Source organism: Centrocercus urophasianus, unplaced genomic scaffold, assembly GCF_019232065.1.
Source record: "Centrocercus urophasianus isolate 14NV4802_14NV808 unplaced genomic scaffold, USGS_Curo_1.0 seq_30, whole genome shotgun sequence".
Taxonomy (NCBI): domain Eukaryota; kingdom Metazoa; phylum Chordata; class Aves; order Galliformes; family Phasianidae; genus Centrocercus; species Centrocercus urophasianus.
Window position 1 is genome coordinate 2,164,666 of NW_024884867.1, and position 26,825 is coordinate 2,191,490.

Sequence of the window (26,825 nt, forward strand, 5' to 3'; positions counted from 1 at the left end):
GCAAAGCAATGAGGGAGCATCACTGATGGCTACGTTAAAGGTACAGGGTTCAAACAGATCAGGCTGCATGCCAGCACAGAAGTTGCCAGTGGGAGATGTTGCAGTGGGCATGGTGCCAGCAGAAGAAGATGGAGGTTTGGGATGTGATTCTTCTTTTCCAGATGCAGCTGGTGATAAGAAAATATCAGCATCACAGTGTGGATGAAGCCCTTCCCAGTCCACAGGGTTCCTGGTCTGCGGCACTGCTGGCTACTGAAATATCAGGCTGGATATCAGGGGAAATTTCTGCTAGGAGAGAATGGTACTGAACTGGAATAGCTGGGGAAGTGGTGGAATCATCTTTAGAGGTGTTCAAGAAAAGGATCTGGGGACATAGACACTGGGTATGGCGGGGGTGGTTTGGGGTTGGACTTCATGATCTTGGTGGTCGTTTCCAACCTTAGTAATTCTATGAACTTGTGATATTATGAGGTTCTTGGATACGCTGCACCAAAGGAGATGCACCTTAAAGCCCTGCTGCTCACTGGTCTCCCAGCTTCACCTCCCAGTGCCTGTCATGTCTTTGCTCACTTCCCAAACCGGCTGCTCAGTACATACCGTGCTAATTTCTGTCTGGATCTCCCTTCAGCCAAACCATTTACATTTCTCAGTTCTCCTAATTTCAGCTCTGAACGCAGTACTGCAGTCTCTGGCTCCCTGTCCCAGCCACACCTTGACAACCCAGCAGCTGGGAGTGGGGGAGAACTAAACTCAAACAAGCTGATACCGAGTTGGTTTTGTAGTTCAGTGAGTACCACCCCATGTCATCACCTCTTTGCCACATTATCCTGAGACACAACAGGCATCCTGCCCACTGAATGGGTTTCATTTGGTTTCTGATTTGTTTTTGTGGTCAGCTGCTAGACAGATGGCACTCCTTGCTACCAAAACTTTGCCACGTGAGCCCAATTCAGTCATTTTTCTTTCACAGAAGAACACAATGCAAACATCATCTATTCCCAAGGTTGTTGCACTGACAATCTGATTACAGTGCTTGTAGTGACAGGCGGACAGGAGCTCGCCAACAGCACAGGAGCCCTCCCACACACAGTCCTTGTCAACACGTTCTGCAGACTGGGAGAATTTCCTCTGTCAAACCTTGCTAGCCATGAGTTCTTTAGCTTAGAGCCCACTGAAGGCAATCGCATATTCCTGCTGCTAGGATAAGCTTCAAAGAGACAGATGACAACACAGCCCATCTCTGGTAGCAAAGGGAGAGCTCTTGGCCTCATTGACCTGTATCCAGTTGCAAAGGGAGAGATGATGGGCTTGGCACTGCAGAGTCCAAATAGCACCAGGGCACTGAGTGGAAAAGGAAAACAAAAGTTTTAACCATGTATGTATTTGTTTTGCAAGCGTGCTGCCTCTTTAAAACACTGAGGCTCATATCTCCATACGCTCCCATCTGGAAGGACTGAAAAAGTAAAAGGGTAAGAACAGCAAGGAAGAAAAGGATTAGTTTAGAAATAAGCAGGATGGGGATCTTCCTGCTGTGCTTCCACCTCTGCACTGAGTCCCCAGTTCCATTCCTGCCCTCCCAAATGGAGAGCACAGCCAGTAAAGCAGGGTATTACCCCACACTTGCCCCAGAGAGGTGCAGGAGAGATCAGTGCCCCCCTCTGAGTCACTGTTGGCCCTTCAGAAGCGTTATCTGTGATTCCTCCCAGGATGAGGACTGGAGAGCTATTGGAACAGGGACAGGTTTCCATAGCAAACCCAACATTTTCAGATAGAGAGGCTCAACCCTGCACTCACTGTAGCTGAAAAGCATTTATTCCCCATAAGCACAAAGGACGGGGAGAAGCCTAATGTCACGTGTGGTTTATACTTTCACTTCTTCAAAGCAGAAATAGCCTTCCAGTGAGTGCATGCTGGCAGGCTTTCCCTCTCTAGCTCAATACAAGAAGAAGCTTTGCGATTCAGAGCTGAGTCTTGCTCCCTATTTATCAGCTTGTTGGCTTCCCGCAGTATCCCAGGGTCAGTTGTGTGACTAAGAAGCAGAGTTGGAAACCAGAACTAGAAATCAGTTGGACTCATTGATCCTTATGAGTCCCTTCCAGCTTGGGATATTCTGCAATTCTTTGATTCTATGAACTGCAGAAGATGAGGAGCAGCCCCGTGCACAGTTTCTGCGATACACAAGCACTAACAGTGATGCCTAAAGCAGAACCCAGCATTTCTTCCAGCTAATCAGTCTTGCAGATCCATTGATTTGGGGTTCTGCTGTGTGAATCCTGGTGGGTGAGTTATTTCACCTCTTTCCACAGCCATCATGGTTATAAACCACCTTTAAAATGACATCAATGTTCCCAGAAGCAAAGGTTTTCAATAAAGGATGGTATTACAGCAGGCTGGGAGGGAAAGCCTGTTCAGCCTACAATGGAAAGTGAGATACACATAGCTAAGGCTATAAAGGATTGCAGAAAGCAAGAGAGACAATTTCTCCCTGCTTGTGGCCGTGCCAGGAAATAATGGGCTTCAAAAGCAGGACTGAAGATTGAGACCATTCCTGAGGAAGGACCTGAGCAGTCAGAAGAGTAGGGCAGATCTCTGGGGAGTGTTGTGGGATCTCCATCACTCCCAGTTTCAAGGGCAAGCCAGGAGAACTCAGTGTGATGAAATCGAGGACTTGATGGAACAGTGAACCTAACAGAAATCACCTGGCAAGGCCAGTTTGCTGCTTCTTTCCCTGTCTATCAAGACTGCTGGGCCAGGATGATGTCTCAGGCAGCCCTTCCTATCCCATTCTCCTTTTACAGCCTCCTCAAGACACAAAGGTTTATCATCAGCTCATGATTATAGGGTTACATCTGGCTGGGGATCCACAGCTCATCTCACACAGACTGTGTGCAACTGGTCACTGCGGTGTCATCTGCATGATGGGGACTGGGATGAGCTGGAGGGTGGTGGGAGCATCACTGTTTGTATAAGGACCAATGCTCCCATGGGCACATAGGAGTCAATCCCATGCTGAACCAGTCCTTGGCATGCACTACTGAAGAGCAATTCCAAGCATTGCTATTTCTGGCTTCATTTTGCCAACAAAGAAACTTATCGTAGCCAAGCAGCCTTGAGATCTATCTGCAAGCATACCTTCCACCTTCTGTGCAAGTCTCTTCCCCAGCGTGCAGCCAGCTGAAGCTGATGGTGGGGCCAATAGTGGTGCCAATGCCTTCCAGCTCTCCAGGAACAGAGGGATCACCTATCCAGCCCTGACCCAGAGCAGAGTGTCCCTTTGGGGCAGACTTAGCGCAGGCATTTATTTCTCCTCCAGACACTAAATTCAGAGCAAGGAAAGAAAAAGAAACACCTTGCTGCAGATGTAAACCTTCTTCCCTCAGCACAGAGTGATCCTGGGGTGGTAGAAGGGATATTGTCCAACCCATAAAAAGAGAAAAATAGGACTTGTCCTCTGAGATGTCTCACCTTCCTCATAACAACACTAAGGGGAAGACAAGCATTTAGCATCTTCCTGTGCCTAATGTCATTGAGCACAAAGCATTTGTAAGTGTGCTGGCAAGCACTGCCCTACCTCCTGTTGCTTTTTTTTTGGCTATGAAATGAACACAGCATCATCAAATCATAGAATTGTGTGAGTTGGACGAGACCATTAAAGGCCATCTGATCCACCTCCCCTGCACTGAACTGGGACACCCACAGATGATCAGATGCTCACAGCCCCCCGAGCCTGACCTTGAGCATCTCACCTTCAGCCACAGACCAGGGCTGAGCATTTTACAGTTTCAGGAACAGTCTGTTTCCTTCTTTTCTCCACCTTGGGATGCAGCCTGTGCTGCAGGAGGTGAGAACAGCGCGTCCTGCAACTCCATGCCCAAACCCTCTTCCATGGCCAAGGAAACCTCTCCATGTCCTGGTGCAGGAACGGACTTCCACTCGCTTAATTGAAGGCTGTAAAGAAGTGAGGATGCTAATTACATGTCAACTCATTTGCTCTAAAACTACACTGGGAACACAGGAAAAAATAAAGCACTAATTAGAGAGCAAACGCCCCCTAACTCACAACAGTGGTCTTCCAGCTTTGGCAGCCGTCCGTTAACAGCACCAGATTTGATTTCAGAGCACAACAAAGCGAATCCGCTCATTTGCAGCTTCAATACTCCCCCTCCAGAGCACAAGAAAGTTATTTGTCCCATTGAAATCTGCAAGAGCTTCTGTACACAGAGCTGCTAGGAAGCTTTTGATTTTGGGACAGAGATCTTTTTTTTTCCTCCAGCTGAAATGTTTGCAACGCGCCGGCGATGCAGCACATCAGAGCAATGACCAGGGGCAGCTTCCACTCCTCTGTGGCTCTTCCCAAGCCAGAGACCCAGCAGCCTGTGCATTTTTAATTGACAGAATTAGGAAGCTTATTTGAAGAATACTTGAGTCCTCGGAGTCTAATTTCCCGCTGTATAAATAATACATCAGCAACAGCAGTCTCCAGGAAAAAAAAATAAAATAAAATAAAAAAGAAGAAATAAATAAATAAAAATAAAAACTGAGAGGCCCGTACGAATTCTCTTAGCTTCCATCACATTGTGAAAATCCTTTGCAGAGGGTTTTTTTTTTCTTTGTGTGCACATGTGTTTTCCACAATAATAGCCCCTACTTGCATTGTACCATTTCTCGCCCTATCTGATTTAAGGAAGGGAATAGGAGCTGAAAATTACACCTGTGGGTGCACTGCAGGTGTGATCACACCTTCTGATGAGGGAATAAACCCTGCAGGCTCCCGGTGAGAAACCCTTTGCTGTACAACCAGCCAAACCTGGTGTCCCTACCATGGGAGCCTCCTGGTTCTCTTGCTCTATGGGCTGTGAAGGGCCTCATCACTGTATGTGCATATTCATGGATGGGGAGAGAAGGAATGCTACACAAGCATCTGTCATTGTGGCAGCCTGCAACTTCTTCTTCAGGCTGAATTTACAACTGCAACCTCTCTCCCCAGCTCCTGGTCTGGGATGAACCATCAGCTCTGTGTAACAGAGGAACCTCTGGAGATCCCTTCCAACCCCTACAATTCTGTGATTCTGTGAATGAGCATCCCTGGGATTGCTGGACCACTCCACGCCCCACCGTCCCATAGACCACCCCAGGACCATCCCATACTCCTTGTGCTCTGTTCTCAGCATTTCACTCGGCTGTTAGCAAAGCTGCATGCAGCACCTGACAGCCAGATTCACTCTGATTAACTCAACACTGGGGTCATTGCTTTTTGATTTCATGCTTGCCTCTCGACCTGGCTGCCATGGCCCCATTCTGCTCTGCAGACACACAAGAGATGAGAGGAAAGCAGCTGGGTGATGCTGATGCTGCAAGCATCACAGCTGCAGGAGTGGAAAACAAACAGGCCTCAAAAGGCTGAAGTGAATTGAGTCCAAGACTTCATTAGAAGACTTTCTGCAGCACAAATATTTGTATTCCTCTGATGTGGGACTTAGAAGCACACAATTCCAGCAGGGAGATCCTGCAAGTATGAGCAACATCTCTATGTACCTACTGCTTGCTGCTGCCTTCCTCTGTCTCTCTGTCGTGTTATCCATTATTTTCTGTGTGTCCAAACGAGGGACAGGTTTTTCTGGCAGGTAAGCCAGTTCAGTGGGTAGCAGAGGCAAAGCAATGCTGCTTCGGGAGGAGCAAGGTGGCCATACAGGGTAAGCACCCCAAACTGGGGTCCCCGGAGCTCCTGGGTCCAGGCTCTGTGCTGCAATGGGGACAGCACCTGATGGGCAGAGTAACAACCAAGGGCTGCAGCAAATGCAGTCTTTCCTTTCCCCGTGCTCTGCCTCAGAGGACCACAGCATCGCCTCTGCCTTGGAGAAATGAAATCTGGAGCAAACACAGCAGACAAAGGGGCCCATTTGAAACAGCGCTGCCAATAAATAATTCATGGGAGAGAAGTGGTGAGTCTCTGGGGAGCCAGCGCAGGGATCTGTGAATCTGGATGAGCTTGCAGTGCTTTAATTATGTAAATTGACAAATGTCTCTACACTGAGAAATTCTGCTAGTCCTGCAAAAGAGCAAGAGCTGGAAAATGGCAAGAATTTCTCAGGGCTGTGCGCCTCGCCAGCTGCCAGCCACATCTGGCAGGGGGAATCTCGCCAGGGTCTCTCTGGAGCCAGCTCTGCTCCTTTGAAGGGCAGCCAGCAGGATCCCCTGCTTGAGGGCTTCCACTGATCTACAGACCCTCAGCCCCAGCCCCTCTCTCGCACCGGAGCCCTTTGCTTCCAGCACAGGGAGTGGGAACACTGGGATTGTGAGCTCTCACAGTGGAGTGGATTGGAGTGGCATCACAGACTGCAATCAGACATCAGATGACTTCAGAAAGGATGGATGGGGACCCCTGGGTGACCTGCTCTGATTAGCTCAGCTGCCGTAAAGGCAAAGGGATGTGCAGGAAGATTTCTGCACCCCAAAATACATGGGACGCTCACTTCTGCAGTCATACTCCAGAAAGATGAGAACAGGGGAAAGCAATCCCCTGCTTGATGAAATAAAGCTCTTGCTTTTGCTGTCGCAAGAGGCTTTTGCCACGTGGAGCTTTTGGAAAGACAAGCTGCTCAGGGTCTACCAATGGCCCAGAGAGAAACAGGGGGAAGGAAAGCTGATTCTGGGGCACTGAGGGCTGACATCTGTCCAGCAGAAGCCAGCAATAATGGGATGCATGGAAATTGGCTCCACAGCAGAGAAGGCATCCTTGGAACCACAGGCACTTCTTCCTCCACCCTGTGCTGTATGTCACTGGATCCAAAGCAGGACTGCTTGCAGAACAACGGATGTCACAGTGAATGCCACCAGTGAGAATGGCGTCTTGGGCTTTTGGCCATATGAAAAAGGAGGGAGTCAAGGCCATTAACACTGCTGTCCCTCCTCCACTCATGGTTCTGCATGGCCAGGACTGCAGAGCTGAGGGCCAAGTGGGACGCAGTGTGCTCCTCTGAAGACCTCTGAGCTTTGCCCATGACACCAGCTCTTCTCCTCATAGAATCACGGAATCATAGGTTGGGAAAGACCACTAAGACCATCCAGCCCAACCATCAGCTCATCACCAGCATGCCACTGAACCACGTCACTCATGTCCCAAGGGTGAGCACAGTCTGGGAGATGGGAAAAAAAAAACCAACGGGATTTGGGAAACTGGGAGAGATGGGAGGGGAAGAAGGGAGAGGGAGGAAGGATGAGTCAAGGAGCTCAGTGGGGAGCGGGTCTGGGGCAGCTGGCTGGCTGGGTTTTGACTATTGGCCTTGGGACTTAATGGCCAAGCACCCCAATATCCTCATGGGAACAGCTAAGGCTTGCCAGAAGATGGGCTGTGCTGCAGGTTAACAGGCACAAACCACGTTCTCTCTCCTACAAAGTATTTTCTAGATAGATAGCATTTCTACCTTAACAACTGTTGGTTTTATCTCTGAAAACTGACTTTTCTTTAGTTTTGATGTTTGTTTTCCACTAAAAATATGCAACCCTCTGTCACCCAAGCCCAGATGCTTTCACTGAAAAATTAACACTGTTTCAGAATTATTTTTATGCTCGTGTCTTTGGAAGAGGGTGAGAGAAGAAAGGAAGGGAACTGCATCGTAGAAAAATATGGGGGGGGAGGAGGAGGGGGGAGAATGTCAGCCCAAACAATATTTTATGCAGAAATGCCTGGTTTGATCGAAAATCCATTTTCTTGCAATATAAATTTTTCATGAAAACTGTGTCAGAGCTGAATCCAAACAGGGACAACCTGGAGCAGAGACACACAACCTCCTCCCATTCACAATGATTTATGCCAAGCTGTCTGGAAGCAAGAGCTGATGGCAGCTGTCTTCACCTGTCAGGGACAGGAAAAAGTGGTTGAATTTCCAATACCAACACAAAGCAGAGAGCAGTGTGGCTCTGGGTTTGGTGCAGGCTTGTCCCGAGTCCCCAGAGCATCATACTGCACTGGAACAGTTTGCTAAAGGAGGCTGTGGATGCCCCATCCCTGCAGGCATTCAAGGCCAGGCTGGATGTGGCTCTGGGCAGCCTGGTCTGCTGGTTGTTGACCCTGCACACAGCAGGGGGTTGGAACTGGATGAGCATTGTGGTCCTTTTCAGCCCAGGCCATTCTATGATTCTATGATTCCATGATATTGCAGGTTGCCCTGTTGCTACCTTAGGAAAACCATCCTCTCCCTTCACTTGTGGGTAACCTAATGGTGGAGAAAGATGAGAGCAATAGGTTGAGGTGAAAAGAAAGCCCTGTTCAGGATGATGCACCCCATTACAAACCTAGCTGACATAACTCAAAGCAGAGGCAGTGGGACAGCTCAGCACCAGATGGTCCCCATTAGCCCCCAGTTCCTTATCCCCAGAAAAGGTGGGGAAAGTTGCACCCTCAATGCATTTTACTGTGCTCTAGGGCTGCAGAACAACTTGTACGAAGTCTGTCCCTGTCCCGAAACACCCTTCACTCTGTGGATGGAAAAGTCTGCTGGTGTTTGCCAGCCCTCAGGGCTGCATGAGCAGCGTGTGTCATATCCCAGTTTGCAAAAGCCTGCAGAGATGTTCAATCTGAGCAGGACGGGTAAATGGCACTTCAGGGAACTTGGAATATTCTGACATCAGCTTTGTGCTGGAGGGCAGGATGCTGGCAGCTAGGTGAGGTGGTCAGGTCCCCTCCCTATCTCACACAGTCTTCCATTAAGGCGTTGGTAACAACTGCTGGGTGCTCACAATGGTTCCTGGGCTACAAGCTGCTATCTTGGAGGGTTCCAGAGCCATTACATGGGAGACTGTGACAGGAACAGAGTAGGACAACAGAAGGACTTGGGGTGTTGGTAGTTATAAAACTGAATGTGAGCCAGCAGTGTGTGCTTGCAGCCTGGAAGACCAACTATATCCTGGACTGCATCAAAAAGGCATGACCAGCAGGCAACTGTCTCCCTTATTCTTGGGAGAACCCACCTGGAGGACTGCAATGAGCTCTGGAGCCCCCAGCATAAGAAGAGCATGGATCTGTAGGAGCAAATCCAGAGGAGACCACAAGGATGCTCAATAGGTCTGAAGCCCTATAAAGAGGCTGAGATAAGTAAAGTTGTTCAGCATGGAAAAAAGGGCTACAGGCAGACCTCATTGCAGCCTTCCAGAAATTGAAGGTGGCTACAGGAAAGCTGGAAAGGAACTCTTTGCCATGGGGTGTAGTCATAGCTCAAGGGGTAAGAGCTTAAGAGAATAGATTTAGATTAGATATTAGGAAGAAATCCTTTGCTGTGAGGGTGGTGAGGCAAGGCTACCCAGAGAAGCTGTGGCGCTGTGTCCCTGGAGGTGTTCAAGGCCAAGCTGGATGGGGCTTTGGGCAACCTGGTCTAGTGAGAATTGTCCCTGAACATAGCAGAGTAGTGGAACTAGATGATCTTTAAGATCCCTTCCAACCCAAATGGTTCTATGGTTCTACGATCTGAAGGAAAACGGAGACCCACAAAGCCTTTAATGCCTGCACTGAGCCAGCTAGCACATGCAGAGCATGCTTTGCTCCCACAAACAGAGAAGCAGGGCTGATGTTTACAACAGGCCCATCGCCCTGAAAGGAGACGTCCCTTTGCAGCAGGTCCGTACTGGTGGAGCCAATGAACCCTTTGCAGCAAAGCACTTTAAGGTCAGACTCACAGCTGATGGATCCATTCCCGTCTTGGAGGAGAGACCACAAAGATCAGTGCCAGATCTTTGGTGAGCACAGCCTAATTTTGCAGCTCTCTTTTTGGGCAGCTTGGGCGGGTGTATAGAGAAGGTCACCTCTGACTTTGAGCTGGGATCACAGGTTGGTGCAAGCTTGCTGCATTCAGCACAGCCCAAAGAGGAGACGGCCCCATTATTTTCTGCCTCAGCACTGGAGACAGACAGCAATGTTTTAAAACAGGATTCTCTCATCAATCATTTATTGGATTTATGCGGCTTCACTTAGGAACCTGATTTATATTTCCTCTCAATTTACTGCATTTGAATTGTTTGCAAATAGGCACGTGGATCATCAGATGGAGCAAGAAAAAAAAAAAAGCTATTTTCAAGCTTCATTTAGGCCACTCGAAGCATTAATTTTTAGTTGCAAAGGCTATTTTTTGCTAAATTAGTTTTTAGATCTTGTCTTCCTTGTGCTGGGTTATAAATTTAGTGCTGCTAGAGCAGAAATGATCAGAACTGGATTTTTTCAGCCTTTCTGAGGCAGGTGCTGGGGTGCATTGCAGTGCTGGAGAAGATAATTTGGCTCTTTTTGTTGAGGCAGAAATGCACCCATTCCTGGATCCCCCCCCAGCAATATTCAGCACAAGCTCTCGAGGATAACCTGAAGCCAATCTTTCTTTCCCTGGTATCAAGACTGCACTTTTCCTTCTTTTCCTTCAAGCATATTCTGAATCCCTAAGCTACCTTCCAAGGCCATCTTTGGTCTCAGAGAATCACCAGCACGGGAAGTGCCTTCCACTCAGATGTTTTAAAGGTGAACTTGTTTCAGGGCCACCGCACCGCAGCAGGATGTGTGGGTGGTTGGTGGATGATGTTTTATTTAAACACAAAGGCATGGGATTCCAGCTCATTTCAAACAAATCCTTCAGTGAGAAAATATGCACATATTTTTGACACAAATCTGTCTGTGGCTCCATTAATTCTCTGCCAAAGTGCTTTACCTGCTGGAGCAGATGATAATTCACCAGTGTAAACAGAGCATTTTAATTTCATTTTGGGATCACAAATGGAAACAAACTGATTAACAAAAACAAGGTAAACAATGGTTCTGCCTTCTGTTAGTATTAATATTCTCCTAGTATTGATGCTGTTATCCCTGGAGCCTGTGTCAACACAACAAGCTGGGTGCTGCAATGCTGGCACATCCTGCCCAGCCATTCACACCCAAGGACAAGGTCTGATGACAGGAGGATGGCTTCTCCATGACAAAATATGCCAGCAGGGATGGGAATGTATCCCATTGGCTCCTACTGCCCCTTGACACCCAGTGTCCACAGCCCTGCAAGCCCAGTGCTGACTCTGCAAGGGAAGATCTCCGAGGTGGGACATGATGCTGCCTGGCAATGAGCCTCCAGGCACCCCCAGAGTGTTTGTCTGTAACGCTGTGACATCACACAGCCCCAGAGAGTAGATCAGGGTAGCATGCCCAGCTCATGTGCTGTGTGTTTCGTCGTGCTCCAGCCAGGCTGAATGCAAGCAGTGCTTGGGAGGTGACACAGCACATATAAGTGGGTAAGTGATCTCTGTAAATGATTTAAGTGCAAACATGGAACAGTTCAAAAACATCATCCCAGCTTGATTTAGAAGGAAATAGTCAGAGCTCTTCACTGGGAAACCTCTACCATCATCCAGAGAAGCACATGGATGGGCTGGGACATTCATAGGGTCACTAGGGACAGGGCAACGTTACAGCTGCTCCCTCTCCACATCACCTGATACAACTAATGCATGTTCAGCCATTAAAAACCAACCATGATCTGGCTCCTGCCTGGGCAGCAGCTCCTCCATACAAAGCAGGGATGCAGCCCATGCTAAGGGCTAAAAGGGTGGCAGATGGTTTGGGGTAAATGTGCCACTGGCTCCTCGGGTCTGCCTAGAGAAGGGGAAGGGCTGCAGGACAAGCTACATAGATAATGCTCAAAGCAATGGGTTTTATTAAATCTTAATGACCTGCTCTGTGCACCATTCCAGCTGTCAGAGAATAGAAACTTGGAAGTAGTAAAGTTTCTGGTGCAACAAACACAGCCTTTGATTTTGTGCTAAATATAAGAGCTGCTGTTCTGCTTTTCACTGTGGAGAATGATAGGCAAGGCCTCTGCATGTCGGTGGTGTCACTGTTCCTGGAGGTGTTCAAGAACCATGGAGATGTGGCACTGAGGGGTATGGTTAATGGGCACAGTGTGGATGGGTTGGACTTAGAGATCTTAGACGTCTTTTCCAATCTTACGGATTCTATGACTCAATGATTCTAAGTGACTAGCACATGTAGGTCACTCTTCCTGCAGGCAGACAGGAGGTGAGCACACTATTAATATATATCTCAGGAGAGCACGAGGTTTGAGCGTCACAAAGAAAGAAAGAGTTGGTTTTGGGAATAAGAACACTGACATCATGGGACAATCACTCTATTATCATAGAATCATAGAATCATAGAGTCATAGAATCATAGAATCATAGGATCATGGAATCACCAATGTTGGAACAGACCTCCAAGATCACCCAGTCTAACCAATTGATAAGAGGCACCTCAGGAAGCCCTGAAGGAGAGGTTCGTGTCCAACCTGGAGACAAGGAGAACAGAAATAGAATTCCATGGATCTTGAAGCAAGATGGTAGCTGCTCACAAAGCAACAGGCAAGGATGGGTGAGAGGGTGGCACACTATCTACATCAAACTTTGCTGGGCTGGGTTAAGGAGGTGAGCAAGAGCTCACCAAGATTATTCATAGAGAAAGTCATACACATGCATAAAGGCCCATGGCACTTAGGATACAAACTAGAGACTTTACTGGCTGTTCTAGACAGTTAATGCTGGGAAAATTCAAGATGTTCAAAGCCATGGAAAAAAAAGGATTCCATAAAGGTAATTTAGATATTGTGTGTTAGTAGGGTAACCACATGAGCGCTAGTTTGTTTCAGCTTAATTTGAATCCCAGGGTCGTTATAAACATTGCATAAACAATGATTTCTGAAATATTCTTATTTCAAGTTCTTTGTGGAGCTGTGAAAAGGTTCCTGTTGCAAGGCATGCTGGTAAGGAGAGGGAAAACACAGTTCAAACTGCAAGAGGACACAGAGGACCTTATATAGCACGTAATTTGCAAACTGCTACAGTATGTTCCTATGACTGCAGTTCAGTTACATCTTGCAAAAAAAAAATTAAAAAAGAAAAGGTAAACGGGTAGAAAAATCAGCACTTGAGGGTCCCTTTTTGTTCATCAAAGAGATTTCTTCTCGAATCAGCTTAGGAGCATTTCGTTAGCAGGCTGGCAGATGCTCAAAGGCTGGCGGCAAGACCACGACATAAGGAAGCTCCGAGAGTAGTAGAATAAAAAGATTCTTGAGATGAAGGATCTCCAGAGGTCCCCTCTGAGCTCAGCTATTCTGTGATGTGGATGGAAATTTTCGAGAGTCCCCAGGACATCGTTCCAACCTGCTTCTGAACTCTGTGGTTTCCCCTGCCAAGGACATATCCATGAAGTCATCCATGCCCCAAAGAGCCACCTGCTGTTCCCATTCTCCTCTTAGCCAGGAGAGCATGCAAGGAGGGATGGTGGTGGTTGAGCAAAAGCCTAAAGGGAATCATCCAGACTGAGAGCTGGGAGTTGAGATGGGTTTCCTGGTCAGCTTTGCTTACGTGCTACGTGCTGTTCACTTTTTGTAATGGGCTGGTATTAGAAGGATGACTTTGGTGAAATAGAATAGAATCATAGAATCACAGAATGGCCTGGGTTGAAAAGGACCACAATGTTCATCTAGTTTCAACCCCCTTCTCTGTGCAGGGTCACCAACCAGCAGACCAGGCTGCCCAGAGCCACATCCAGCCTGGCCTTGAATGCCTGCAGGGATGGGACATCCACAGCCTCCTTGGGCAACCTGTTCCAGTATGACACCACAAGAGGCCAGTAACAAACAGACCAAACTTACTTTTATTCCTTTAACCCAATGAAGATGTAGGTGTGATCTCCATGCCAAGCTGTGACACACGAAACAGCAGTGCTATGGTGGCAGAGTCTTGCTGAAGGCAAATGGTTGTCCATCCTGAGTCACCCCTCCACCAGCATGTTCCATGAGCTGGGCATGAAAAGCTGGGCAAACACCTGTCACCATCCTACAAGGGGTAGTTGTGAACTGGTAATGTCACATGTCCTGACTACAAAGAGAAGCATCCTTTCCAGCTGGGGGATATCTGGGGAAGGTTAGTTGCCTTTGGTCCATTGGTCTCACAGCAAAGCCTCAATCTGATTAAATCAGACAGGGACGAAGAAGGAAAGCCAACACAATTATTATTTGGGAGCTTTTGTTTAAAAATAATTCATACTGTTTCAGAGCATCTCAGAGAGAAATCTCAAGCTTCTAAAAGTTAAATCCCTATTTCTGCAACACTTAAGCAGCTCTGAAACAGGGTCTTAGCTGCTCCTGCAAAACCTTTTTTAAATTCTTTTTTTTTTTTTTTAATATGTATATACATAAGAACTGGCATATTGAACCAGAACAAAGATCGTTAGAGCTTTCATCCTGCCTCTGGCACAAGATAGCACCCTCTGCTTAGATAAGAGCAGGGGAAATGGGGCAAGAATGGGAGAGCCCTTATCTCAATGCATTGTCGGAGGTAACAGTCAGCAGTTTGGAGATTTCCAAAACTGAGATTTCATGTCAACCATCTGCTTTTTAAAACAAAGGGATCCATCTGAAAGACAATTTACTTCCCTTTTAACTCAACTGACAGAATCCTGGGGCAAAGAGTTCCAGAACTGATGGATACAAGGCAATGCTCCATCCTCACCATTCCACTGTTAGCAGTGATTAGAAACTAATTGCTCCTTGCTCATCTGCTCTGCCCCACACAGTGCTTTGCAGGTCCTCCCCAGTTCAAGATTTCATGTCCCTGACCAGCCTGTTTGCCCTTCTCACAAGCTTTTCCATTGCTTCAGCATCTCTCCTGAAGCAGAGCAACAAGAAAAATATGGATTATTCAAAACACGGGCACACCATGGACTTATTATATTCAAATAAAAAATCTTCCCTCCCGGTGGCATAAAATCTTTGCACATTCAAAACACATTGATCCCTTGTTAACATTAAAAAAGGATTTCTGTTTTCAATGCTCGAACAAAGTTGCTGTAAGATCCTTGTATACACAAGTTGACACCTCCAAACGAAGCAGTCTAAAATTAGCCTCATACTCCATCTGCAGGGAATTAGGAGGGCTTTTCTAAAGCGTTTGACTTCTTGGAAAGCCAAAGTCCCTGTAAGTTCAACCCACAAACCTTGATGATGGGTATTGTTAAACCAAACCCCCTTGACTTCTTTACTGGGAGACTCCTCAGCATATCAGAGAGCAGTTTGTTGCTCAGCAAATGTCTTTATCTTTCATATAGGAAAGATTTTCCTTGGGCTTTGGCACCATTTTTCAGTACGGATGAGCATCTTAAGAACTAACCTCAAGGAATAGACTTCCTTAGAAGAAAACATCTCTATGGAAAAACTGGGAAAATGCTAAGAAGCTGATTAAAGAAACAAGTACAAAATCTCCACCTTAGCAACACAAGCTTGGAAGATGAGAAAAAAATTCAGGCTCACGACATGAAAAGAAGAAAAACTAATTTGAGTTTTAAAAGCATCTTGTTGTTGTTGTTTTGTGCTTACCCTGATTTCCCTACACAGCTCAGCTATTGCCATTTCACATGTATGCACATCGCCAGGCCTCTGTCAAGCCGGGTTTCAAGAAGATCTCTGCTTGTCTAAGCCACCAAAATCTAATCAGACCGGGTCAAGAGCAGCATCCAAGGCAGTGTATTTGCCTTCCATGAGAACATTCCTCCTCTTAACCCATGCAGTCCATCTCAGAGCACTGCAGGGCCAGGCATGGGGCCCATGGTAACCTATCTCCAGCAGCTATGTGTGCCATGGGGCAAGAAGGAGGCCTGGCCTCAGAGGAAATGGGTCAGGGACCTGTAAGGAGAACAAATCTATCCCTAAGACAGCATTCCTGCCTGGTCCATGGTCACTTGTTTAGTAAAGCCTATGAGAAACTGTGTCACCTGAACAGGCCAATGACACCAAACCTGCCACCTTCTCCTGTTATAGCACGTGTGTTTTATCTCCAGCTCCTGGCACCAACCCTCATTCCACCTTTGGCCATCAGTCTGGAAAGCCCTTTTCACTTAGATGTCTTTTTGACAGGGTGTAATGGCTGGGAGCCATGCTAGCAGATGGCCAGCTCGAGCAGCTCCAGATATAAAACTATTAAAGAGCATTCAAGGAGCAACAGAGCTGTGAAAGGTCTGGAGCATGAGACTTATATGGAGCAGCTGAGAAAACTGAGATGGTTCTGCTGGGAGAAGAGGAGGCTCAGGGGAGACCTTAGATCTCTCTACAACATCCTGAAAGGAGGTTGCAGTGAAGTGGGAGTCAGCCTCTGCTCTCACATAACAACGATAGGATGAAAGGTGATGACCTTATGCTACACCAGAAGAGATTCAGGTTAGATATTATAAAAAACTTCCTCTCCAGAAGAGTGGTAATGCGTTGGAATAGACTGCCTAGAGAGGTGGTGAGGTCACCATCCTTGGAGCTGTTCAAGAACCATGGAGATGCGACACTGAGGGACATGGTTAAGTTAGCAGCATTGGTGGTAGGTGGACAGTTGGACTTGATGATTTCAGAGGTCTTGTCCAACCTCAGTGCTTCTATGATTCTATGCCACTATCACACCGTCATCCCAGAACAGGAACAGTGCATGCACAGCACATGTAGTAAGAACCACGTGCAAAGGCTGTGACTTGAGCATTCCCAGGGGCACTATTGACCAACATCATCTATTCAAAACTGACCCTGATCTTCACGAGCTTCAGTCTCTGCAAAGGAGATCGGGCTGTGTGGGGTTGGCGGCACTTCACAGCCTAAGCTGCACACTCAGAAATTGCATCAAGATGGGAAAGGTCAAGCAGTGAGAGTCCTTGATGAAATTCTTCGCAAAACCACTCCGCAACCTAAAAACACTCAGCCTGCTATTTAAAGAGGGGAATTTCCCATGAGACAAGCTTGGCGCAGCTTGTAGGAAAGGAGTTCTAGCCTTGCTACATATTGTCTATGAAACTTTGCTACCAGCATAACCCCGGCCTGGCTTCACCTGAAACCCATGTAAATAAATGCCTGAAACGGGTGTTGAAGAACACAGGGAGGAGGGAACACCTGCAGAAAGTAAGGCTGAGCATGGACAAAGAGAACAATGGGCTACAGAACCTGCTTAGAGGCATTGGGCAGACCCAAGTGCAACTTCCTGGCTGCCAACCAGAGCAGGCTCGTGCTCCTGGCTAAGAGTTTTATGGACTTGAGCTCCCTCAGCTGAATTTTGGCTCACTCTGCTCCAGCCACGGAGTTGCTGATACCTCTGGTCACTGCTGTTGATGGGGACAACAGGGAGATCTCAGCACGAGACCAGCCCTGCAAGGACAGGGACAATGGGGCAAGTGAAATTGAGAGTCACCATATGCCTTAGGAAGGAGGTGGACACCAAGAAGCTCAGCACAGGAGGCCAGGCTGGCTGGACCAGAGGTGTGTGTGTGGGCAGCACCCAACTCAGCAGGGAGGTTTTGTAGGATCCCATTCTGCCTAACTTGAAACGTATCCACCCATCTTCCCATCTGAGAAGTGCTGACTACCTGGGGAGGAGAACAGGTGGCCAAGTGTGCCATCTAGGAGTGTCTGCAAGTCGACAAATAAAAGGCCAATCTTGGCACTGCTCTCCCCTGGCGTTTGGCAGGCTATCCTCATTTTCCTAATTTCAGCTGCCTTTGCCTTGCCAGGAGGAAATATGAGCTGGATGTTGGGATGCGATGCAGCCCACCAGGACCTGTGGGATCATTGTCTCACCTGGCTTGGGCCTCACAAGCTGTGCCTGCTTTGGCTGTTGTCTTGAGCAATCTTTGGAGGGCTCGAATTCCAGAATTCCTCTTCCCTACAGCAGAACCTGGATCTCTGCCCCTACTAGAGAATTAAACTTTCACCTTTGCATCAGAAAGCTTCTGTAAGCAGAATCTCAGCAATAACCTGGCTACAGGATTGTCTTTGGGAGTCATAGCACAATCATGGCCCTTGCATCTCAGAGGGACCAGGAGTCAAACCTTGTGACAGAGAACTGGGACTGAGCCCCAGTCCTGTCTCCATCACCTGGGACAAGGAAACCTCAAGTAAGCCCTGAGCCAAGACTGTGCACCCATTCTGCATGTGTGGAGAGGCCACTGAAAGCAAAGCCATCTCACTTCCATCATCATCTGAGCCCAGGCATTAGCAACAGCTTGAAACTCCAGTGAGAAAGAGAAGGATAGCATGGAACACCAGGCAGAGGAAGGAAGGAGAGAGGCTCCTACTTTTCACACAAGGACAGGGTTGGCATAAGGACAACCAGCCTCGCACAGAGGGGAATAAAATAAAGAGAAACTTCATTGCCCGTGCCCAAATGCATCAGATCCAGCCCCACCTCCTTCCCAAGTCTGTGAATCTACCAGGGCATGTCTGAAAGCAATAACTGCTCACTGCAAATTCAGCACCCAGCAGTGTCATAGCTCAAGTCACGGTGCTCAGACTGAATGCCAGCAACAAATGTGAGCACGCAGTGGTGGCCTGCTGCAAGTCCAGAAGGAATTGGCAGCACAGGGAAAGCACGAGGAAAATATTTTTTCAGTCCAAGGCCATGCCAAGTGAGTGTGGAGAAAGGCACGTCTTGACAGCAAGCTGAATGTGAGTCAGCAGTGTGCCCTGCCAGCCAAAAGGGACAACAGGATCAAGGAGGAAAAGCAAATTTTTACATGGGCAGATGCTGATAGGACAAGGAGAATGGCTTTATACCAAAAGAGGGGAGGTTTAGGTCAGATGTTATGGGGAAATTTATTACTTAGAGGGTGATGAGGCCCAGGCTGCCCAGAGCTGTGTGTGCCCCATCCCCAACAGTGCTTCTGGCATGGATGGGCGCTGGGCAGCCTGAACTGGATAAGCTTTAAGGTCCTTTCCAGCTCAAGCTCATTCTATGCTTCCACAATCCTTTGGGTCCCTTTCAACTCAGGATATCTTGTGATTCTGCAATTCTGTGGTCACAGCCAGTGTGAGGGCTAGATCCCTGCAGAAGAGCAGAAGCAGTAGCAAAGAAGAGCCTGGAATGGTACCAACAGCCAGGAAAAGTGGTGTGGGATGGAAGACATGATCTGCCTCTCCTCTAAAGAGAAATTAAAATAGGTGACTTGATAACAGCATCTAAGCATTTTCAGGGAAGAAAACAAGAGGGTACTCAAAGGCTCTTTGATTCAGCAGAGGATGTAAAAGCAAGATCAAGCTGTTTAAGGTTAGAACTTAAATCAGAAATGAGCCACAGTGATTAGCCATAACCATGAGCAACAAAGAGAAACAGCAGCATCTCCATCTTCTGGTGCCTTCAAAACCAGTCTGTCCAAACCACAAGCTGCATTCCCACACACAGAATAGCTATTCAGGTCCAGAGAGCTCTACAAAGCCACAACGCATCTCTCACATTCCTGTTCTCAAACACAAGATCATGGCTTCTTAGTGAGCCTTGCTACAGCACACTGCCTGCCTAGAAGCAGCCAAAGCCCTGGATCTGCCTTTGCTACTATTTCCTGCTTGTAGCAACTCCTGGTTGAACATCACCTGCAGTTCTTGCTCTCATTCTGCCTCTCCCTGCCTCCAGCTCACTAATGAAACTGTTAAATAAGAAGCACTTATTGCCATGCAAGCTCCCTGCACCCCCAGGCACATCTACAGCACCCCATCCCTCCCATCACCCATCCTTCCCATCACCCATCCTTCCCATCACCCATCCCTCTCCTCTGCTTGCAGGCAATCTTTGCTCTTTATGACAGTGCTTACAACCCAGGCTGCTAAATCTCAGCCCAAGACAAACATTTCAGGTGAATCTGCACCCAAATGCATTTGTAAACCTGGGTGTTGCATGGCCTCTTCATTCTCTAATTCCGGCCTAAAGGGCAGAGCCAGCTGAGATGTTTTTGTCAGAGCTCTGAGGAATCACATCTGTTTCCCAAATCCTCAAACACCTCTTCTAAAATGGATCCTGAAGCCTCATTTTCATTGGTGGAAAAAAATAATAATAATAATATTACTGATGATGTCTGTGAATTACTGAAAGCAAGGTGCTCCCATGTTTGCAAACCAACTGGGATTGTATTGGGAGTTAGTTTTGTTTTCTGTGGGAAAACTGCAAGGAGGAAGAGGGGGATAATGCTGAAATCCCCCAGAGAATTACAAAATGCTGTTTTCTCAGCATTTCTTCTGAATGGTAATCCTGTCTTTTTAGCAGGACTAATTCCTTCTAATCCCAGGGTGCAGCTTGCCCTTATGTCAGCTCTTTTTCCAGCCTCAGGTCATGAGCTCTGCAGTGACAGTGACAGTGCTGTTGCCAGGAGTTGCCCAGAGGAACTCGAAGCTGCATCAGGAGTGCCACCACCCTGATGTTAGTCATGGAGCTGGTACTCGTAGACACAGCTGACTTTGGCCAAGACATCCAATGTCTTCTCCATTCCTTCCTCTAGCAGAGGTAAAGGTTGGCCCCCAGGCATTCATAACTGTTGGAACATTGCCTTCCAGCAATGGGCACATTAGTGATTTCCTGCCCCAGCCTAGGGAAGAGTTCTTTACCATAAAATGTGCATGGCTGAAGAAGCCATCCTCGCTTCATGCTGCACGGTAAGTGAAGGGGCAATCCTACAGCCCTCCCCATGGCATGAACAGCCAAACTCTGCAGTATTACATATCTGAAGGAGGTCCAAGACTGACCCTGGCCAACATGGGCCTTCAATGCAGCAGTGCTGCAAGTTGCAACCAGATAAGATCCCTCAGTCTGGAAAGCAAAGGTGAATTCACAGCTCAGCAGAACACAGCAGGCATGCACTTGGCCGGAGCACATCTTCTGCTAGTGAAAATAAAATGTAAGACTCTTAATTATTAATCAGTTCATATGCAAAATAGGTATCATAGCAGAATGGGGGAAGGGGAACACATTGTTCCTTAAGAATAAATATTTAACATGATACAGAACAGCATGAATTTTTAAAGAGAAGTTTTTGTAACTGCTGAAGTTCTTGAACTGCTAAAGAAGCAGAATATATTCTAGCAGCAATGCCAGGTTCTGGAAAGGGCAACAGCCATTTGCACACAGGCAATTGCAGAGGATTAGGAAAGATGCAAGACCTTGGACCACAAGAACATTAGCTTTTCAACTACCATCCTCCTATGCCTACAGTTGTCCTCCTATTTCCCCAGCTCCCAAATTTCCATCTACAAATAGCTGTCATGTGCTAGATGGGGCTGGCACCCACAGCCTTGCATTCCCTCTGGCACTTCCACAGCCAGGGCTGTCTTATTGGGCAGAAAATGCAGAGGTGATGGGGCATCCCACAAGGGGACAGAGATGGCACCCCACAGCTCTATCCCAGCTCTCTGGCTGCTTAGAAGAGCCACAAGGAGCAACATAGAAACTAATCTGGCCTTTCCACCTTTTAGACCAAAGTCAGGCAGAACAAAGGAAACCAAGAAAGGATACTGAAGGAAGAGATGACTCCAAGTCCTCAGTGCTGGTCCAAAAGACAGAGAGAACCCAGCAACAGCATTACCAGCTCTGAAGTGAAAGAGTTAAGACAGTTACCTTGGTGGATGTGCCCACAGCTGTCCCTGCTCCCAGTCCTGAGGACAGTCCCCCCTTTGCCAATGGGCTACAGGAAAGCTATTACATTCTCCTTTGATATACGCCTCCCATAAATCCAGGGACTGTAAATTAGGGTAACCTTCTGTTTTAAGGGCTGTCTGAGCTCTGCAAAGGCATCCCAAAGTCAGGGAAATCCTCATTGGAGACACTGATGCTTTGTCTGCAATTGCCCTGGGTTGAGAAGCAAGTTCACGCAGCTCAGGGGCACAGACAAGCAATGCCAACTGCTGTATTTGCTCAGGGATCAGGGGGAAAAAAAAAAGCACATTTCCATTCTTAGAGGTAATGGGAGACCAAAGCTGGTCTATGTGACTCATGATTTTGTGGTGGGTCCCCACTCCTGCTGTCACCAGGACCAGGAGACACAGCTGCTCTCTGCGACTGTCACCAGGCCTATCATGTGGATAAGCAACCATCCCACAGTCCTTCAACAAATGCATAGGAACGAGCAGTGAGTCCTCACCATCACCTCTCAGAGGTCAGAGAAGAAGGCTGTAAAACAGATGCAGCACTTCTCTGCTCATCTCTGAAAGCATGCTGCCCTGTGATGACTCTGCAGGGTACGTTGGCAGGAGCTGAGACACCTCCAGGCCAACTCTGAGGTTGGTCTCTTGTTCCCCTTGTGTCCCCTGAGACATAAGTGGGTCAGTGGAGCCTTACAGCATGTGTCCATGCTCAGGATCTGGCCCTGTCTCACTCCCCCAGCTGCCCATACAGATGCTTCAGGCTGTGCTGCGAGCTCCAAAGCCACAGGTGACAGATACCCCATCCTAAGCATCAACCCATCTATCCACCTTCAGCTCAAATCCCAGCCACCTGCAAATGCACAGGTGACAAATATTTGCAGGATCAGAGGGTGGCTGTAGCACACGGCTGTCCCATGGCAGGAGTGCACTGCAGGCACAGGAAGCTGTATGTGCCACCACTCTGCACAGGACTAAGGGGTTAGATGGTGACGACCAAGGGCACTGAGTTGCTGCTGTGGGGACATGATGATGTGAAGCACTGGAACACGTGAACATGTGTCCCAGAGAGGTGGTGGTCCCTGCAGACACCCAAGGTCAGGATGGAGGAGCTCTGAGCAGTGATGGAGCTGCGGGCATCCCTGTTCATCACAGGGGTGTTGCACCAGATGGCTTTTAAATAGTTCTATGATCCACCTTTGTACCTTGAGATCTTGTTTTCACATCTCCAGCATGATCTTAAAGCACATGCGACCACACGTAGAGCACCACAGCTGTAGATTCCCACCACCACATAGCCATGGGCTGCCATAAACTGAATTGTTCAAAGCAAACATGCCCAGAATCACTTGGGGTTGACACCTCACAAGACAGCCTCATTCCCAAGCGATGGACAGGTGGTATCAGAGGCTGGTACCCACATACAGGGCAACCCAGTGTGAGGCACCATGCACCCAATGAGCAGCTCCATCTCTGGCTCTGGTGCTGCCACCCAGCACGTTTACAGTCTAATCCAGACAGAGCATTAATACACACTGAAATTTGAACCTGAAACTAAGCAGATGGGCTTCCCAACAGAAAACATCCCCGAGAACCCAGCCTGCTCATCTGCTTCTGGATGAGAAATCTAATAAAGTCATTGAGGTGAGTTAGGGCTGGGCACCATTATTCTCCCCCAATTTGTGCTGTCAGCCCCTTGTAAAACATGACGTATGACTCTGAAAATTCATCTCGGGCCCCAAACAGAATTTATTCTGCTGTAAAAAAGAAATGTGCTGAAAGAGACTGTGAACAGCGGCCCAGGGACCTCCATGCCACTGAAAACACACACACACTGATCTCAGCAAACAATTGATTTTATTCCCCATTGCCGCCATCCGTCTCCTCTCTATCCATTGCCAAATCTGGCTGGCAGGAGAATATGAGTTTTAAAGGTCACTACTTAATGATGTTAAAGAGCTGTCCTCCTTCCCAGATAAAATACTGATCAATCTGTAATATTTCTGGTTGGGCTCTGCTCATGGAGGGGGATTCTGTTCCCCTTTGTGTTTCAAATATACTTAGAGCCCTGTCTGAAATCGAGCTGATAACTCACACTGGGGACTGACGCTGGCTGGACCTGACACATCACACGTCCAGCTGGTGGGCAGAAAGCCAGTAGAAGGGGTGATGAAGCACACTTTAGGTAGCTGTACAACATCATGTGCTATTATATCCTTAAATAACTTAATGCATAAGTGTTCAACTGTTACTTTTCCCATTGCGTATGCAGAATTAGAGCAGTTAGAGCAGCCCTGGACCTACTTCTCTCCTTGCAAGTCATGCTGCTGGGCTCAGCAGAAGGCTCACGCGATGATCCAGAGATGGAGGTTCTGCTGAATTAGGATTGAGCCCTGTGTTGTGTAGCTGAGATATTCTGACATTTTTGGAAGTAGATCCATGCCTGGTTAGCCAGCCTTGCTTTCTTGCAGGCATTGATTTCAGTTTTTTGTTGGCATGCATTGAGAGTTTGAGTTTAGGACTGCAGCCCAGCATTTTGCCAGCTTCGGTAGCTGGAAATTGTTGTCATTTTTGGAAGTACATCTTTGCCTGGTAACTACTCTAAGGAGTGAAATTTAGATTAGATTTTAGGAAGAAATGTTTTACTCAAAGGGTGGTGAAGCACTGGAACAGGCTGCTTAGAGGAGCTGTGGGTGTCTCATATCTGGAGATCATACAACCATAGAATGGCTTGGGTTGTAAAGGACCACAATGATCATCTAGTTTCAACCCCCCTGGCATGTGCAGGGTCACCAACCACCAGACCAGGCTGCCCAGAGCCTCATATTCAAGAGATACTCAAAGCTAAGCTAAGTGGGATTCTGGTCAGCCTGATCTAGTGGGGGGCAGCCAGCCCATGGCAGAGGGGTTGGAAGTGGATGATGTTTAAGGTCCCTTCCTTCCTAAGCCATTCTGTGCTTCTACCCTAACCTTCCTGCAGACACTGATTTAAGGTTTTTGTTCTCCTTTAGGTAGAGTTTGAGTTTAGGGTCGAGCTCTAGATTTTGCCGTATTCAATAGCTAGGATTTATTTAATATTTGGAAGTAGATCTATGGCTGGTAGCTACCCATACCACCTCCTGTGGTGAAAGCAAACTGGCCAAGCTGGGGCATCACCTCACCATACAGCTCTGGGAGGTGTGGGACCCTGAGCAGCAGAGGGACAGCATCACTCTACCACCCTCAGCACAACCCTCTGTTTTGGAGAGCACCTCATCCTGGGGCTATGAACCGTCCTTCTGGTGATGCTGCTCCTGAGCCACTCTGCCGAGCCCTGCCTGATGCAGGGCACAGTGCTCATAAAACCAAAGGAGAAGTGCTGACTCCAACCTTGCTTACAAGGCAGGTGCTAGGGAGCCCTCCCACAGCCCACAGGATGGGCTTTCCTGGCTTCTACTTGCTTGCATGGTTTAAACGTTGCCTCCTGAGCCCTCTGCAAGCACACTGCACAGAGCAAGAGCAGCACGGACCACCTCTCACCCCACCCCATACACTCTCATCCCCTTCCCACGCAGCACGAGAGAAAGAACTTGAATACTCAAAGTCCTCAAAATGAACCAAAGAGTTCCAATTCCACCAAAAAGCCTTAAATTTTCTGTCGGACATACAGCCTTCAACAAGGGCTCTGCCAGAGGAAACCTGCTCATAATTAATTCAGCAGACAGCACATTTTGGAGTCTTTCTGAAACCTCCACAAAGAATTCCGGGGATGGGGAAAGGGATTGGAGGGGAAGGGGGGCATTTTTTTTAATTTATTTATTTCTCTTTAAAATTCTAAAGCCTCTCAGAGATGCTCAGACTTTTAAGGCTCTCCAGAGATGGCGTTCACATCTTTTTCTTTCCTTTCTTGCTCACTTTGCTTTGCAAAGTAAATCCCTCCAACTTTTGTCTCACAAACAAACCAGCTGCCGTTTCTATGGAGCTACTGTGGGCTCCCAAACCTTTTGCTTCTCTCAGGGGCAACAAAGAGCAAATTAACAACATCCCAGACCCCTCTTTATGAACAATTCCATGCGAAAATAATCTATTTTGTAGTAATCTAAGCCAGGAGCCTGAAGCAGCCGAGGAGCCTGGATTGTGCATGCAGGCAAACAGAAGCAGGTCATCGTATCTTTTTGTCCCTTTTTCCCTCCAGATGGATTTCAGTGGAGCTCCCAGAGGTGACTGAGGCTGAATCAAGCTGCATCACAAAGGGATAGAAAGGCCAGAAGCCCATCCAGCCTCCTGGATGCTCTCCTTACTTCCCTCCAGCCCCCAAAAGCTGCAGTCAAGGGGCAGGGCTGCCGCCTTCCTCCATCTCAAGCAGAAAAGCAAAAAGTCATAAAGCTTCCTTTTGGGAGATCCTTTAGCTTGGAGCTACCCCTCAAGGTGTTCCCCAGTGATACCTGGTAGGGCTTTGGCACAACCATTCCAACCCATGCACTGATTTTGGTGGGGCTGAGCAGGGTCTGAACAACCCCTGTTGTTAACAGGTGCTCCTTGGTTGTATACCATCAGCACCCTGCAAGCATCATAGTCCACATCTAAATCAGACCCCCACCATGTTGGATGCTCCTGCAGGCACAATTCCTGCTGAAAAGAGCTGGATTTATCTCATGAAGAGGGACAGAGCTTCAATAAAGTGCAATAGCAAAACCTCTGAGGGCAGCTGTTGCATTGGGTGGCAATGGTGTGTGCTGGCTGGCTTGTCCAGCTACCAAAGACACGGGAAGAGCAAGGGATGATGAAGCTCAGCAATCGATACGACCTGCAATTCATGTTTGTTTTAACCTCTGCTGGAGAAGTCTCCAGCATTATAACCAAGACTTCAGCTCTATGCTTTGCTGGAATAAAGCCTGCTGTTTTCATCCGGAGTGTATAAAGTGGAGTCAAAGGTGATTTACTGAATGGAGAGCAGTGATTTCCTGCAAGCAATGTACAAAACTCTACTGGCTGCTGTTTCCAACATCTGCAAGACTGAGAGGGCTCATCTGGAGAGCTGAGGATGCTCTTGTGATGGGTAGAGGGAAAAACATCCTTTGTAACTTAAATCCAGCAAGCAGTGGGGAGAAAACCCACGGAGCATAGGAGGTGCCCCAAGGGAATAACCAACAGCTCGGGTTTCTGAAATCAGCTCACAGGCAGAGAGCACCTCCTGCTCAGAAACAGCACAGAAATATCACTGCCGTCCACCTGACCTGGAAAAGCAGCTTAGGGGGAAGTGAGCAGATGACAGCGGCAGAGAAGGAGCCAGCGTGCCAGAATTAGCCACCCCGAGGAAAGGGGATTACATGCTTTGGCATGTCCTGGGGGCAAGGCAGCAGCCAGGGCCGGCAGGAGGGGGAAGGAGAGGAGTCAAGGAAG

At 47.9% G+C, this 26,825-nt stretch overlaps 1 protein-coding gene across 1 annotated transcript in view; it reads right to left on the reverse strand.

Moving 5' to 3' along the window:
- The window catches only part of LOC122165754 (reticulon-4 receptor-like), a 62,931-nt gene that overhangs the window by 20,159 nt on the left and 15,947 nt on the right, over positions 1–26,825 (reverse strand). The window lies entirely within an intron of this gene.